Source organism: Equus przewalskii, chromosome 9 (genome assembly GCF_037783145.1).
Source record: "Equus przewalskii isolate Varuska chromosome 9, EquPr2, whole genome shotgun sequence".
Taxonomy (NCBI): domain Eukaryota; kingdom Metazoa; phylum Chordata; class Mammalia; order Perissodactyla; family Equidae; genus Equus; species Equus przewalskii.
This window is the reverse complement of record NC_091839.1, coordinates 36,837,974-36,852,688: the sequence shown is the minus strand read 5'-3', so window position 1 is coordinate 36,852,688 and position 14,715 is coordinate 36,837,974. Positions and strand designations below refer to the sequence as shown.

The window sequence follows — 14,715 nt, the reverse complement described above, 5'->3', positions numbered from 1 at the left end:
CTTCACAAAAATCAAATCAAAATGGATTCTACTTGCAAAATACAAAACTATAAAACTTCTAGAAGACAAATAGGAAAAAATCTAGGTAACCTTGGGGTTTGATGATGAGTTTTAGATACAACACTGAAAGCATGATCAATGAAAAAAAGTTGATAAATCAGATTCCATTAAAATTTAAAACTTCTGCTCTGTGAAGGACACTGTTAAGAGAATGAGAAGACAAGTCACAAACTGGGAGAAAATATTTTCAAAGCACATATCTGATAAAGCACTGGTACCCAAAATATACAAAGAACTCTTAAAACTCAATAACAAAAAAAGAACAAATTAAAACACAGGCAAACAATTTGGACAGACACTTCACCAAAGAATACATACAGATGGCAAATAAGCATATGAAAAGATGCTCAACATCATATGTCATTAGAGAATTACAAATTAAAATAAGCACTACACATCTATTAGAATGGTTAAAACCCACAATACTGACAATACCGAATGCTGGTAAGGATGCAGAGCAACAGGAACTCAGTCATTGCTGGTGCAAATGCAAAATGGTCCAGCTACTTTGCGAGACTGTTTGGCAGTTTCTTAAAAGGGTACACATAGGCTCCATAAAATTCAGTAATCATGCTCCTGGGTAGTTACTTAAATGAGTTGAAAACATATGTCCACACAAAAACCTATACATGAAAGTTTGTAGCAGCTTTATTCATAATTGCCAAAATTAGAAGCAACCAAGATGTCCTTTAGTAGACGAAAGGATAAATAAACTCTAGTACAGCCAGACAATGGACTATTACTCAGCAATAAAAAGAAATGAACTATTAAACCATGAAAGACATGGAGAAACCTTAAGTGCATATTGCTTTGTAAAAGAAACCAGTTTGAAAAGGCTACATGTGGTATGTTATAGACCGAATTGCACCCCACTCCACGTTCATATGTTGAAGCCCTAACCCCCAATTTGACTATGTCTGGAGTCGGGGCATTTTGAGGGATAATCAAGGTTAAGTGAGGTCATAAGGGTGAGGCCCTGACTGATAGGACTTGTCAGAGAGGAAGAGACACCAATGCTCTCTCTCTTTCTCTGCGCGTGCAGAGAAGAGTCTATATGAGGACACAGTGAGACAGCAACTGGCTAGAGGTGAGGAAGAGAGGTCCTACTGGACACCAATCCTGATGGCATCTTGATATTGGATTTCTGGCCTCCAGAACTACGAGAAAAAGAATTTCTGTTGTTCAAGCCCCCCAGCCTGTGGTATCTTCTTACGGCAGCCTGAGCAGAGAAATACACGGTATGATTCCAACCATTTGACATCTGGAAAGGGCAAAACTATAGAGACAGTAAAAAGATCAATGGCTGCCAGGGGGTCAGGAAAAGGGAGGGAGGTTTGAATAGGTGGAGCACAGGGCATTGTTAGGGCTGTAAAACTATTCTTCATGATACTGTAATGGTGAATATATGATCTTATGCATGTGTCAAAACCCATAGAACTGCACCATACAAAGAGTGAATCCCAATGTAAACCACGGACTTTAGCTAATAATAACGTATCAGTATTGGTTCACCAGTTTTAACAAATGCGCCACACTAATGCAAGATGTTACCAATCAGCAAAACTATGTTCAGTACTCTTTCTGCAATTTTCCTGTAAACCTAAAACTCCTCTAAAAAATAAAATCTATTAAAACTCTTAAATTAATATTCTTATACATGAGTACCAGTTTTTTCCTTGACAATTGCATGTACTTTATATAATACCTATATTACCCAGTTGTCTATCATATTCTTGAAAATAATTTTCTGGCTCGCTATTGATATTTTAAAGTTAAAGGTTTTTTTCACTTTACGGAAGACTTGCCCCAATCAATTGAAAATATAGCATATTTGTGATCTGAATGATGATGACAAGGTTGGTTCACTTTTTGAAAAAAGTAACTTTCACCTGGAACATCTGAAAACACTGCATATTCAGTCATTTTCACGTTTGCTATGAGTCTACCACGTGGAGGAGCTGAAGATGAGGAAAGAAGGCAGTGTTGTCCAGATCCGCTTCACAAAGTTGAGTGTCACTAAGATGGGGAAGCCTTCCTGCCAACTAGGACCTTGCTTGGGGTGGCGGTGGCTGCTAGGGAACCATAGATGCCCAAAGTCATATATATTCTTTTCTTCAGAGACATTAAGGAACAATTCTGAATTTGTCCATATTGAGTATCTGCACAAGCGAAAAACAAAAACACACAGTATCTCCCTTCTAAGTAAATTCCCAGAACCGCTCACATTTTACCGCCCCCTCCCGCACCTGACTCTTCTCCCTGCATTTTTAGCCCTGCTCCTATGCTCCAGCTTTCAATGCCGGCTCTGGTCTCTCAACTTCCTTTTGTTGTTCCCTCTGTTGCATTCTGTATAAATTTTCTCCAGTGTATTTTCCAGTCTATTGTTAAACCCATCTATCAATGTTTTGGTTTTTTTAAAAAACTTTTTATTTTGGAGAATTTCAAAATTCTCCAAACATATACAAAAATAGAAGAACATAATGAATGTCTATGTCACTATCACTCAGCTTCAACAATTGTCTTTTTCTATCTATATTCCTGCCCATTTTCTCTCCATCCAAGTATTATTTTGAAGCAAATCTGATAATCCTTTTTAAGGCTACTTTTGCACACCTTGCTCTCTCTCTTTGCTAATCAAGCCCTGGCTCATGCTTGTTCATCCTCTAGGAGATTCTAACAGCACCTTAGGGTTTAGGGAGAAATGAATGGGAAAGATAAATGATGATGACACATCACCCAGGCAGAGAGAAGAAGCTGATGTTAGAGGTCTCCGGGGCTATTGCCTCTCCTGGGAGTCACATGACACAGTGATCAGCTTGTAATTATGGTGCGGTAGTGACCTCTGTCACGTCATCTGTTGTATTCTGCTCCTGGGGCCACTCCTCTGGATCCGTGTCTTGTGGCTCAAGAGGTTGGAGTTCTGAGGTTCATTACTGTATGTGTACTGAACTTCTTTCAAGACAGACCTCAAATAATTCCTTCAGACACATTTCTGAGGAGTATGAGCTCAAAAGGAAACGAGACACATGAGTAAGATCCAGGAGAAACAGACCCACAGAGACTGTAGACACTGGAATCATTAGACATAAAATTTTAAATAACTTCATTTAATGTGTTTAAAGAAATGAGAGCATATTGAAAATACGTGTAAGGATAAAGAGATTAGTTCTAAGACAGGAAACAGCAAATGTTGGAGAGGGTGTGGAGAGAAGGGAACACTTGTTCACTGCTGGTGGCAGTGCAAACTGGTGCAGCCACTATGGAAAGCAGTTTGGAGTATCTTCAGAAAATTAAGGATAGATCTACCATATGATCCAGCTATTCCACTGCTGGGTATTTGTCCAAAGAACTTGAAAACACAAAGGCATAAAGATACTTGCACCCCTATGTTCATTGTGGCTATTATACACAATAGCCAAGACATGGAAGCAACCTAGGTGCCCATTAAGGGACGAATGGATAAAGAAGATGTGGTATTTATACACGATGGACTACTACTCAGCCATAAGAAATGACGAAATCCGGCCATTTGTGACAACATGGATGGACCTTGAGGGTATTATGCTGAGTGAAATAAGTCAGAGAGAGAAAGTTCAAATACCATATGTTCTCATAAGTAGAAGATAAAAACGACAAAAAAAGAAAAAACACATAGCATTGGAGATTGGACTGGTGGTTACCATTGGGGAAAGGGGGAGGGGGGAGGGCAAAGGGGGTGATAGGGTCACATGTGAGGGGATGCACTATAATTAGTGTTCGGGTGGTGAACATGATGTAATGTATCCAGAATTCGAAATATGATGTAAATTGGAAAAAAATTAAAATTAAAAAAAAAGAGAGATTAGTTCTTTAAAGACCAAGCAGATTTGAAAAAGAACAAAATAGAATTTTTTGAAATGAGATTAAAGATAACTGAAATTAAAAACTCAATTGATACTGCCATAAATCAGCTAGTCATGCTAAAAACATCAAACCTGAATGTGATTAAACTCTAATTCCAGCTGTCAGTTTACAGGAGCTGGAGGAATTATCCACAGATAAGCAACTGGCAAAATCCTAACTGTAGAAAATTCTATAGGACAAACAACACATTTTATTACAATGGATTGCAAGGAAAAAATAAAATATGAAGGAGAACCTATTGATTAAATGGCACCTTAAAAGACATATTTACCAATTTCAATATTCATACTTCATTTGGATTCTGATTCAAACAAATTGTAAAAAATATGACATTTATGATACAATCAGAAATTTGAACAGTTCCTGGATGTTGAGCCTATACGTGGATATTATCCTGTGGATAATAAGGGATTATTGTTAACTTTGGACGTGGTAACAGTATAGTGACTTTGTATAAAGACAATAGTTCTTATCTTTTATAGATACATACTGAAGTATTAACGGGTTTCTATTTTAATTGTGCTGTGGCCAGAATTAGGGTAGTTTGCCATCCTGGTTTGCCCAGGACTCTCCCAGTTTTAGCCCTGAATAACCCTCATCCCAAGAAAACACTTAGTCCTGGGCAAACCAGGATGGCTAGTCACTAGTCTAATGGCAGTTCTTTGAAACTGATTGAATTATCAAGTTATGATTAGATTATTCTTGTTAATCATTTTGACTGAATGTTCTTGAAGTGAGTTAAAATCTCCCATTTTTAATGTATTTTGCCATTTTAGCCTTATAATTGGGTTGGGGTTTTTTTTGGTGAGGAAAATTAGCCCTGAGCTAACATCTATTGCCAATCTTCCTCAGCAAAGAGGAAGATTGGCCCTGAGCCAAGATCTGTGCCCATCTTCCTCTGTTTGTGTGTGGGATGCTGCCGCAGCATGGCTTGATGAGCAGTGTGTAGGTCTACCTACCCCTGGGATCTGAACCTGCAAACCCCAGGTCACTGAAACAGTGCACAAACTCAACCCCTAATTAAGCCCCTAATTCTGTTAGTTTTTGCTATCTATTGTAATATACATAGAAGTTTATACTTGTTCTATCTTCTTGACTCCTTTAATTTCCTTTTATTGCTTCTCTTTATTCTTGTTAATGCACTTAATTCTAAATTTTATCTTATTATTTTACTGCTATTATAGCAGCTTTCTTTGGTTAGTACTTGCAGGGTACATCTATTTCCATAACTTTATTTTCAAACTTTCTGAGCCATTTTCTAGTAATTTTCTGTATGTAGCATATACCAAGACTTATTTTTTAAAATTGATGTGATAATCTCTCTCTTTTAATAGGTGAATATAGTCTGTTTAAATGCATTAGGATTTTTCTGTCATTAGAATTTTTATTTCTACCGTCTTAGTTTGGGTTTCCTGTTTAATGTCCTCTCTACCTACTTCCTTTGTCCTCTTCCTGTCTTCTCATTGAATGATAACGTTTTCTATGCACCCTTTACATCCTCAGAAGCTTTGTGAGATAAGGGTTATTTTTCTATTTTGATTTTTTAGTGGTTACATTGAGCCTAGCATGCCTATGACTTCAGCAGAACTCTCCCTCGTTAATTTCTTTTTCCTTTTCTGGTTCTTGGAAATGTTTATATTCTGTTGATCCTGATAATGTCTTTGTCAATCTCTCCTTTTCACATTTTACATACATTTCCATGTAGAAATCGTTGCTGTCTCATTTTTTTACATTTTTTAATTGAGTTCATAAGAGTTTACTACATTGTGAAATTTCAGTTGTACATTATTTCTTGTCTGTCACCACATACATGGTGATTTTGTCTTTTTTATGGCTGAGTAGTATTCCATTGTGTGTGTGTGTGTATATATATATATACATATACATATACATATATATGTATGTGTGTGTATGTGTGTGTATCAGTCTTCTTTATCTAATCATCAGTCAACGAGCACTTGGATTGTTTCCATATCCTGGCTATTGTGAATAGTGCTGCAATGAACATAGGAGTGTGTATGTTACTTTCGATTGTTGATTTCAAGTTGTTTGGGTAGATACCCAGTAGTGGGATAGCTGAGTCATACGGTAGTTCTATTTTTAGTTTTTTGAGGAATCTCCATACTGTTTTCAATAGGGGCTGTACCAGTTTGCATTCCCACCAGCAGTGTATGAGTGTTCCTTTTTCTCCACATCCTCTCTAACACCTGTTATTTTTAGTCTTAGTGATTACAACCATTTTAACAGGTGTAAGGTGGTATCTTAGTGTAGTTTTGATTTTGATTTACCTGATGACTAGTGATGTTGAACATCTTTTCATGTGTTTACTGGCCATCTGTCTATCTTCTTTGGAAAAATGTCTGTTCATATACTCTGCCCATTTTTTGATCAAGTTGTTTTTTGTTGTTGCTGTTGTTGAGTTGTTTTAGTTCTTTAAATATTTTGGAGATTAACCCCTTGTCAGATATATGATTTGCAAATATTTTCTCCTGGTTGATGGGTTGTCTTTTTGTTTTGTTCATGGTTTCCTTTGCCTTGCAGAAGCTCTTTAGTCTGATGAAGTCCCATTTGTTTATTTTTTCTTTTGTTTCCCTTGTCTGAGAAGACATGGTATTCAAAATGTTCGATGTCAAGGAGCATACTACCTATATTATCTTCCAGGAGTTTTATGGTTTCAGAACTTATCTTCAAGTCTTTGATCCATTTGGAGTTGATTTTTGTGCATGGTGTAAGATAATGGTCTACTTTCGTTCTTTTGCATGTGGCTCTCCAGTTTTTCCAACACCATTTATTGAAGAGACTATCTTTTCTCCATTATAGATTCTTGGCACCTTTATCAAAGACTAGCTGTCCACAGATGTGCGGTTTTCTGGGCTTTCAGCTCTTTTCCACTGATCTGTGCACCTGTTTTTTACTAGTACCATGCTGTTTTGATTACTATGGCTTTGTAGTACATTTTGAAGTCAGGGATTGTGATACCTCCAGCTTCGTTCTTTTTTCTCAGTATTCCTTTAGCAATTCTGGGTCTTTGGTTGCCCCATATGAATTTTAGGATTTTTTGTTCTATTTCCACGAAGAATGTCATTGGGAATCTGATCGGGATTGTATTGAATCTGTAGATTGCTTTGGGTAGTATGGACATTTTAACTATGTTTATTCTTCCAATCCACGTGCATGGAATCTCTTTCCATCTCTTTATGTCATTATCAGTTTCTTTCAATAATGTCTTATAGTTTTCATTGTATAAGTCCTTCACTTCTTTGGTTAAATTTATTCCTAGATACTTTATTCTTTTTGTTGCCATTGTAAATGGAACTGTATTCTTGAGTTCTCTTTCTGTAAGTTTGCTGTTAGAGTATAGAAATGCAACTGATTTTTGTAAGTTGATTTTGTACCCTGTGACTTTACTGTGGTTGTAATTATTTCTAATAGTTTTCTGATGGATTCTTTAGGGTTTTCTATATATAAGATCATGTTGTCTGCAAACAGCGAGAGTTTCACTTCTTCACTCCCTGTTTTGGATTCTTTTTTTTCCTTTCTCTTGCCTAATTGCTCTGGCCCAAACCACCAGTACTATGTTGAATAAGAATGGTGATAGTGGGCATCCTTGTCTTGATCCTGTTCTCAGAGAGATGGCGTTCAGTTTTTCCCCATTGAGTATGATGTTGGCTGTGGGTTTGTCATATATGGCCTTTATTATGTTGAGGTAATTTCCTTCTATCCCCATTTTGTTAAGATTTTTTATCATAAATGGCTGTTGGATCTTGTCAAATTCTTTCTCTGCATCTATTGAAATGATCCTGTGGTTTTTATTCCTTGTTTTCTTTTTTTGAGAAAGATTAGCCCTGAGCTAACTACTGCCAATCCTCCTCTTTTTGCTGAGGAAGACTGGCCCTGAGCTAACATCCATGCCCATCTTCCTCTATTTTATACGTGGGATGCCTACCACAGCATGGCTTTTGCCAAGCAGTGCCATGTCTGCACCCGGGATCTGAACCGTTGAACCCTGGGCCACTGAGAAGCGGAACGTGGGAACTTAACCACTGCACCACCAGTCCCTATTCCTCATTTTCTTAATGTGATGTATCACATTGATTGATTTGTGGATGTTGAACCATCCCTGTGTCCCTTGTATAAATCCCACTTGATCGTGATGTATAATCTTTTTGATGTATTGCTGTTTTGGGGTAGCCAATATTTTGTTGAGGATTTTTGCATCTATGTTCATGAGCAATATTGGCCTGCAGTTTTCCTTCTTTGTTTTGTCCTTGTCAGGCTTTGATATCAGAGTGATGTTGGCTTCATAGAATGGATTAGGAAGCATTCTATCTTCCCTAATTTTTTGGACCAGCTTGAGAAGGATCGGTATTAAATCCTCTCTGAAAGTTTGGTAGAATTCTCCAGGGAAGCTGTCTGGTCCTGGGCTTTTATTTTTTAGGATGCGTTTGATTACTGTTTCAATCTCTTTGCTTGTGATTAATCTACTCAGATTATCTATTTCTTCTTGATTCAGCTTTGGGAGGTTGTAAGAATCTAAGAATTTATCCATTTCATCTAGATCGTCCATTTTGTTGGCATCTAGCTTTTCATAGTATTCTCCTATAATCCATTGTATTTCTGTGGTATCTGTTGTTGTTTCTCCTCTTTCATTTCTAATTTTATTTGTCTGAGCTTTATCTCTTTTTTTCTTTGTAAGTCGAGCTAGGGGTTTGCCAATTTTGTTTATCTTCTCGAAGAATCAGTTCTTTGTTTCATTGATCCTTTCTACAGCCTTTTTTGTTTCAATAGCATTTATTTCTACTCTGATTTTTATTATTTCTCTCCTTCTGCTGACTTTGGGCTTTGTTTATTCTTCTTTTTCTAATTCAGTTAGGTGTAGTTTGAGATTGCTTATTTGGGATTTTTCTTGTTTGTTGAGGTAAGGCCATATTGCAGTGAATTTCCCTGTTAATATGCCTTTTGCTGCATCCCATATGAGTTGGTATGGTATGTTTTCATTTTCATTTGTCTCCAGATATTTTTTTATTTCTCCTTTAATTTCTTTGATGACCCATTGGTGGTTCAATAGCACGTTGTTTAGTCTCCACATCTTTGTCCCTTTCTCAGCTTTTTTCTTTTAATTAATTTATAGCTTCATAGCATTGTGATTGGAAAAGATGCATGTTATTATTTCAATCTTCTTAAATTTATTGAGGCTTGCCTTGTTTCCCAACATGTGATCTATCCTTGAGAACGTTCCATGTGCACTTGAGAAGAATGTGTATTCTGCTATTTTAGGATAGAGTGTTCTATATATGTCTATTAAGTCCAACTGGTCTAGCTTTTCATTTAATTCTGCTGTTTCCTTGTTGATTTTCTGTCTAGATGGTCTATCTATTGGTGTGAGTGGAGTGTTGAGGTCCCCCACTATTATTGTGTTATTATTAATATCTTCTTTTAGGTTTGTTAATAGTTGTTTTATGTACTTTGGTGCTCCTGTCTTGGGGGCATAGATATTTATAAGTGTCATGTCTTCTTGGTGCAGTGTCCCTTTGATCATTATATACTGCCCCTCTTCGTCTCTCTTCACCTGTCTTATCTTGAAGTCTACTTTGTCTGATATAAGTATTACAACACCTGCTTTCTTTTGTTTGCCATTAGCTTCAAGTATCATTTCCATCCCTTCACTCTGAGCCTGTGTTTGTCGCTGGAACTGAGATGTGTTTCCTGGAGGCAGCATAATGTTGGGTCTTGTTCTTTAATCCATCTCATCACTCTGTGTGTTTTTCTTGGAGAATTCAAGCCATTTAAGTTTAGGGTGATTATTGATATATGAGGACTTGATGCTGCCATTTTATCACTCATTTTGCAGTTCTCCTGCATTTCCTTTGTTTCTTGTCCAGTGTATTTTGGTGTACCAAGTGAGGTATGTAGTTTTCTATGTTGTGTTTCTTTGTTTTCTCTTTTATTACTTGTGTCTCTGTTCTGCTTTTTTGTTTGGGGATTACCATGAGGTTTGCATTCAAAATCTAGTAGATAAGACAGTCTATTTTTTGATGGCCTCTTATTTCCTCAGACTAAACCAATTCAGTCCCTTTCATCTTCCCCTCCTAAGTTGTTTTTCTCACATCTTATTCCATCTTGTGTTGTGAGTTTGTGATTAAAATAAGATTATCTTTGTTTTTGGTGTTTTCCTTTCCTTTATCTTTAATGCTATTCTTTTTTTTTTTTTAAAGCAGGTGAATACCATTCCTTCAACTCTCTCTCCTAAATTACAGACAGGTATGTACATTATTCCATGGTTCACCTGAGCATGGGTTTTTTTTTCTTTTTTTAAAAGATTGGCACCTGGGCTAACAACTGTTGCCAATATTTTTTTCTTTTTTTTCCTGCTTTATCTCCCCAAACTCCCCCTGTACACAGTTGTATATCTTAGTTGCACGTCCTTCTAGTTGTGGGATGTGGGACGCCACCTCAACGTGGCCTGATGAGTGGTGCCGTGTCCGCGCCCAGGATCCGAACCCTGGGCCACCACAGTGGACTGCGAGAACTTAACCACTCGGCCACGGAGCTGGCTCCTTTAATGCTATTCTTGAGTATTTGCTAACCTGTTCTGATATATAGCTACAACTTTCCGATTTTGTCTACCTGTTTATCTCCTTACTCTGGGCTTTGTAACCCCTTTCTCCTTTTTTTTTTTCCAGGTATGAGGGCCTTCTTGAGGATTTCTTGTCAGGGGGTGGGTCTCATGGCTATGAACTCCCTTAGCTTTTGTTTATTTGGGAAAGTTTTTTTTGTCCATCATATGTAAAGTATATTTTCATTGGATGGAGCATTCTTGGCTGAAAGTTTTTGTCCTTCAAAGGTTTGAATATGTCATTCTACTCTCTCCTACCCTGTAAGGTTTCTGCAGAGAAGTCTGCTGAAAGCCTGATAGGGGTTCCTTTGTAGGTTATTTCTTCTGTCTTGCTGCCTTTAGTATTTTTTCTTTGTCATTTCCTTTCGCCAGTTTCACTACTATATGCCTTGCGGTAGGTCTTTTTACATTGACTTATTTAGGAGATCTGATAGTCTCTTCCACCTGGATTTCCATCTCCTTCCCTAGGTTTGGGAAGTTTTCTGCTATTATTTCCTTGAACAAGCTTTCTGCTCCCTTCTCTTTCTCTTCTCTCTCTTGAAAACCTATAGTTCTTATGTTGCATTTCCTAATTGAGTCAGATATTTCTTGGAGACTTTCTTCATTTCTCTTTAGTCTTAGTTCTCTCTCCTCCTCTATCTGGAGCATTTCAGCATGTTTATCCTCGAGCATTCAGGGAATCCATATTTTGTTTTATCTCTTCCATTGTGTCTTTCATCTCCAATATTTCTGATTGATTCTTCTTTACACTTTCAATCTCTTTTGTGAAGTAGCTCCTGAACTTGTTGAATTGTTTCTCTACATTCTCTTTTAACTCATTGAGTTTTTGATGATAGCTATTTTGAATTCTCTGTCATTTAGATTATATATTTCTGTGTCCTCAGGACTGATTTCTGGGTACTTGTCATTTTCTCTCTGGTCTGGAGATTTAATATAATTTTTGATACTGCTAGAAGGCATGGCTCTCTTTTTCCACATCGTGGTATTATTTGCTCACAGTTACCACCTATCACCACTGGGCGGAGGTCAAGGGCTGCTTATTCTGAGGCCTCTGCCTTCAGCCAAGATCCCAGGCACCGGAGCCAGCACTGACGAGGTGGGGAGAGGGGTGCTTTCTTTTGTGTGCTCTTGGGGTTTTCTTGCTCTACCCTCGCTATCTGCTCTCCTGGGGTATTGGCTAGATGTAGGCACCCCTGTGTTAGCTTTCACCACGGTAGGGGCTTTCCCCTAGGCTGCAAGGGCCCTTGGGGATCTTTGATGTTCTCCTGAATGAACTTCCACTGCCCCATTCCTTTCCTGTCAGAGCCACCTGTGGTCCAGGATCCCAGTCTTTTGGGGAGGGAGGGAAGTTTTGTTACCCCATTCCACCTCCTCCAAAGAGGGCTCCAGCCTCTCCACCCTCCGTTGTATGGCTGTGTGGGCCTGTCAGATGTCTTTTGTGTTGTGTTTGGATGTCATCTGTTGGAGTATGAATGTCTTTTTTCATTGTATGGTGGAGGGGAGAAATTACCGGGAAAGCTAACCTTGCCATGATGCTGACGTCGCTCAATCATTGCTATCTTTTAAAAGTAGATACTGACCATCAATTAATTTATCACACAACCTTGAGTGGAATTCAGCCATTCAGCTAATCATTTCTTACACTACAAGTTGAAGATCCTTTATTTTTCATGCTCTTTCTGTATTTTAAGTAACAATTTGTCAAAATTTTACAAATATATGTAGTTTATAGATTAGTTTTACTATATCATATATTCAATATGAAAGTTACTTATTAAAGTGTAATTTATATAGAGTAAAATACACAAATCTTAAAAACACAGATTGGTAAACTCATGTAACTACCACCAATCAAGATATAGAACATGTCCATCTCACAAAAATATTTCCCGTGGTATCTTCCCAGAAAATAAAACTACCCTCTACGGTAACCACTGTGCTAGCTTCTATGACTGTGAAATAGCTTTGCCCCTCCTAGAACTTCAAATAAATGGAATCATACAGTACGTACTCCTTGTGCTTGTCTTCTTTTGCTCTCAATATGTTTTTTAGTTTCATCCATGTTGTAGTATGTATCTGTACATTCTTTTTTATTGTTGTGTAGCATTCCATTCTACGGATATACCATTCATATATTTATTCATTCTTCTTATGATGAATATTTGGATGGCTCCTAAATTTTGGCTATTATAAGTGAATATGCTATGAACAGTCTGGCATATGTCTTTTTGCAGACATAGCTGTGTCATAGGAAAGGTACTTGTTTGTGAATAGAAACAGCAAAAGAGCACTATATGAGAGTCACAATTACTCCACATCTTGCCAACACTAAAACTGTCAGTCTTTTTAATTGTAGAGCTATAGTGGATGTATAGAAGTATCTCATTGTGTTTTTAATTTGCATTTCCCTGTTAAAATAATATTGTCGAATATTTTTCTTATGCTTGTTAGCTATTTAGATATCTTCTTTTGTGAATTATCTCCTTGAATCTTTTGCCTTTTTACAAATTGGGCTGTTTGCCTAATTATTGAATTGTAAGAGTCTTACATATATTCTGGATACAAGTCCTTTGTCAGATATACATATTGCAATATGTTCTTCCAGGCTCTAGAGCACCTTTTCACTCCTAAATAGTATCTTTTAATGAGCATATTTAAAAATTTTCGTGAAGACCAATTTATCAATAAAAAATTTTGTAGTTAGTGATGTTTGTGTCCTGTTTAAAAAATCTTTGCCTATCTCAAGGTAGTTTTAGCTTTCAAGTTGACATTTGATCTACCAAGAATTGATTTTTGTCTATGGTGTGAGATAAGGGTCAAATTTTATTTCTTTTCCATATGAATATCGGGTTGCTCTAGCATCACTTATTAATAAGACCATCCTTTCTCTTTGAAATGCATGAGTGTCTTTGTTTTAAATCAAGTGACATATGTACTTGGGTTTATTTCTGGACTCCCTCTCTTCAGTTCTATTGATCTTTTTGTCTATCTTTACACCAATACCATATTATCTTAATTACCAAAGCTTTAGAGTAAGTTTAAAATATGTTAGTGTAGATCTTCTAACGTGGTCCTCCTTTTTTTTCAAGATTGTTTTGGCTAGTTTAGGCCCTTTATATTTCCAAATAAATTATAGATTCAGATAATCCATTTCTACACCCAAAATTAAGTCTTCTGAGATTTTGATTGGGATTGTGTTAAATATATAGCTCAAATTAGGGAGAATAGCTATCTTAACAATTTCAAGGTAATGGTATATCTGTCCATTTATTTAGGTCTTCTTTAGTTTTTCTGAGCAATGTTTGATAATTTTCAGTGTATAGATCTTGCACACTTTTTGTTAATTTGCTTGTCTTCTCTAGCATCTTAAAATGGAAGATTAGGTCGTTGATTTTAAAACCTTCTGCTTTTCCAACATGCATTTAGATACAAATTTCCTGCTAAGCATTTCTTTAGTTGTATCTCACAATTTTTGCTAATTTGTATTATCATTATTCATTCAAACTAGTTCCTAATTTTCCTTGTGATTTCTTCTTTGACCAACAGATAATTTAGAAATGTGTTGCTTAATTTCCAAACATTTGGGAGCTTTCTAATTATCTTTTTGATGCTGATTTCTAATTTAATTCCACTGTGGTCACAAAACATATTATGTGTGACTTTGGTCCTTTGAAATTTATTGAGACTTGCTTTATAATCCAAAATGTGGTCAATTTTGTGAATGATCTATGTGCTCTTAAATAGTATATGTTCTTTTATCTTTTCATAGTTGTTGGCTGTAATATTCTATCAATGCTTTATAAATGTCCAATTAGGTCAGATTGTTCATACCTTATAAATTGTTACTGATTTGTTTCTGCCTGTTCTATCAATTACAGAAAGAAAGGTTTTTAAATCTCTAATTCTAATTGTGAATGTATCTATTTATCCTTTTAATTATATCAATTTTTACTTCTTCTTTTGAAGGTATGCTATGAGGCACATACACTTTAAGGATTATTATATCTTCCTATTGAATTGACCCTTTTATCATTATTAAATGCCCTTCTTTATATCTGGTAATACTTTTTGCCTTAAAATCTATTTTTTCTGATGTTATAACCATAGCTACAAATTTTATAAATATAACATTAATT

The 14,715-nt window shown here is 36.5% G+C and overlaps 1 protein-coding gene across 2 annotated transcripts in view; it reads left to right on the top strand.

The window, feature by feature from the left end:
- The window catches only part of ME1 (malic enzyme 1), a 252,153-nt gene that overhangs the window by 22,630 nt on the left and 214,808 nt on the right, over positions 1–14,715 (top strand). Inside the window, exon 2 of one of the 2 annotated variants that reach the window (XM_070559076.1) lies at positions 10,179–10,224. The exons of the other annotated variant lie outside the window; for it this stretch is intronic. The gene's annotated coding sequence lies outside the window, so the exon portion shown is untranslated. The remainder of the gene's footprint in view (positions 1–10,178; positions 10,225–14,715) is intronic. 2 annotated transcript variants of the gene reach the window in all.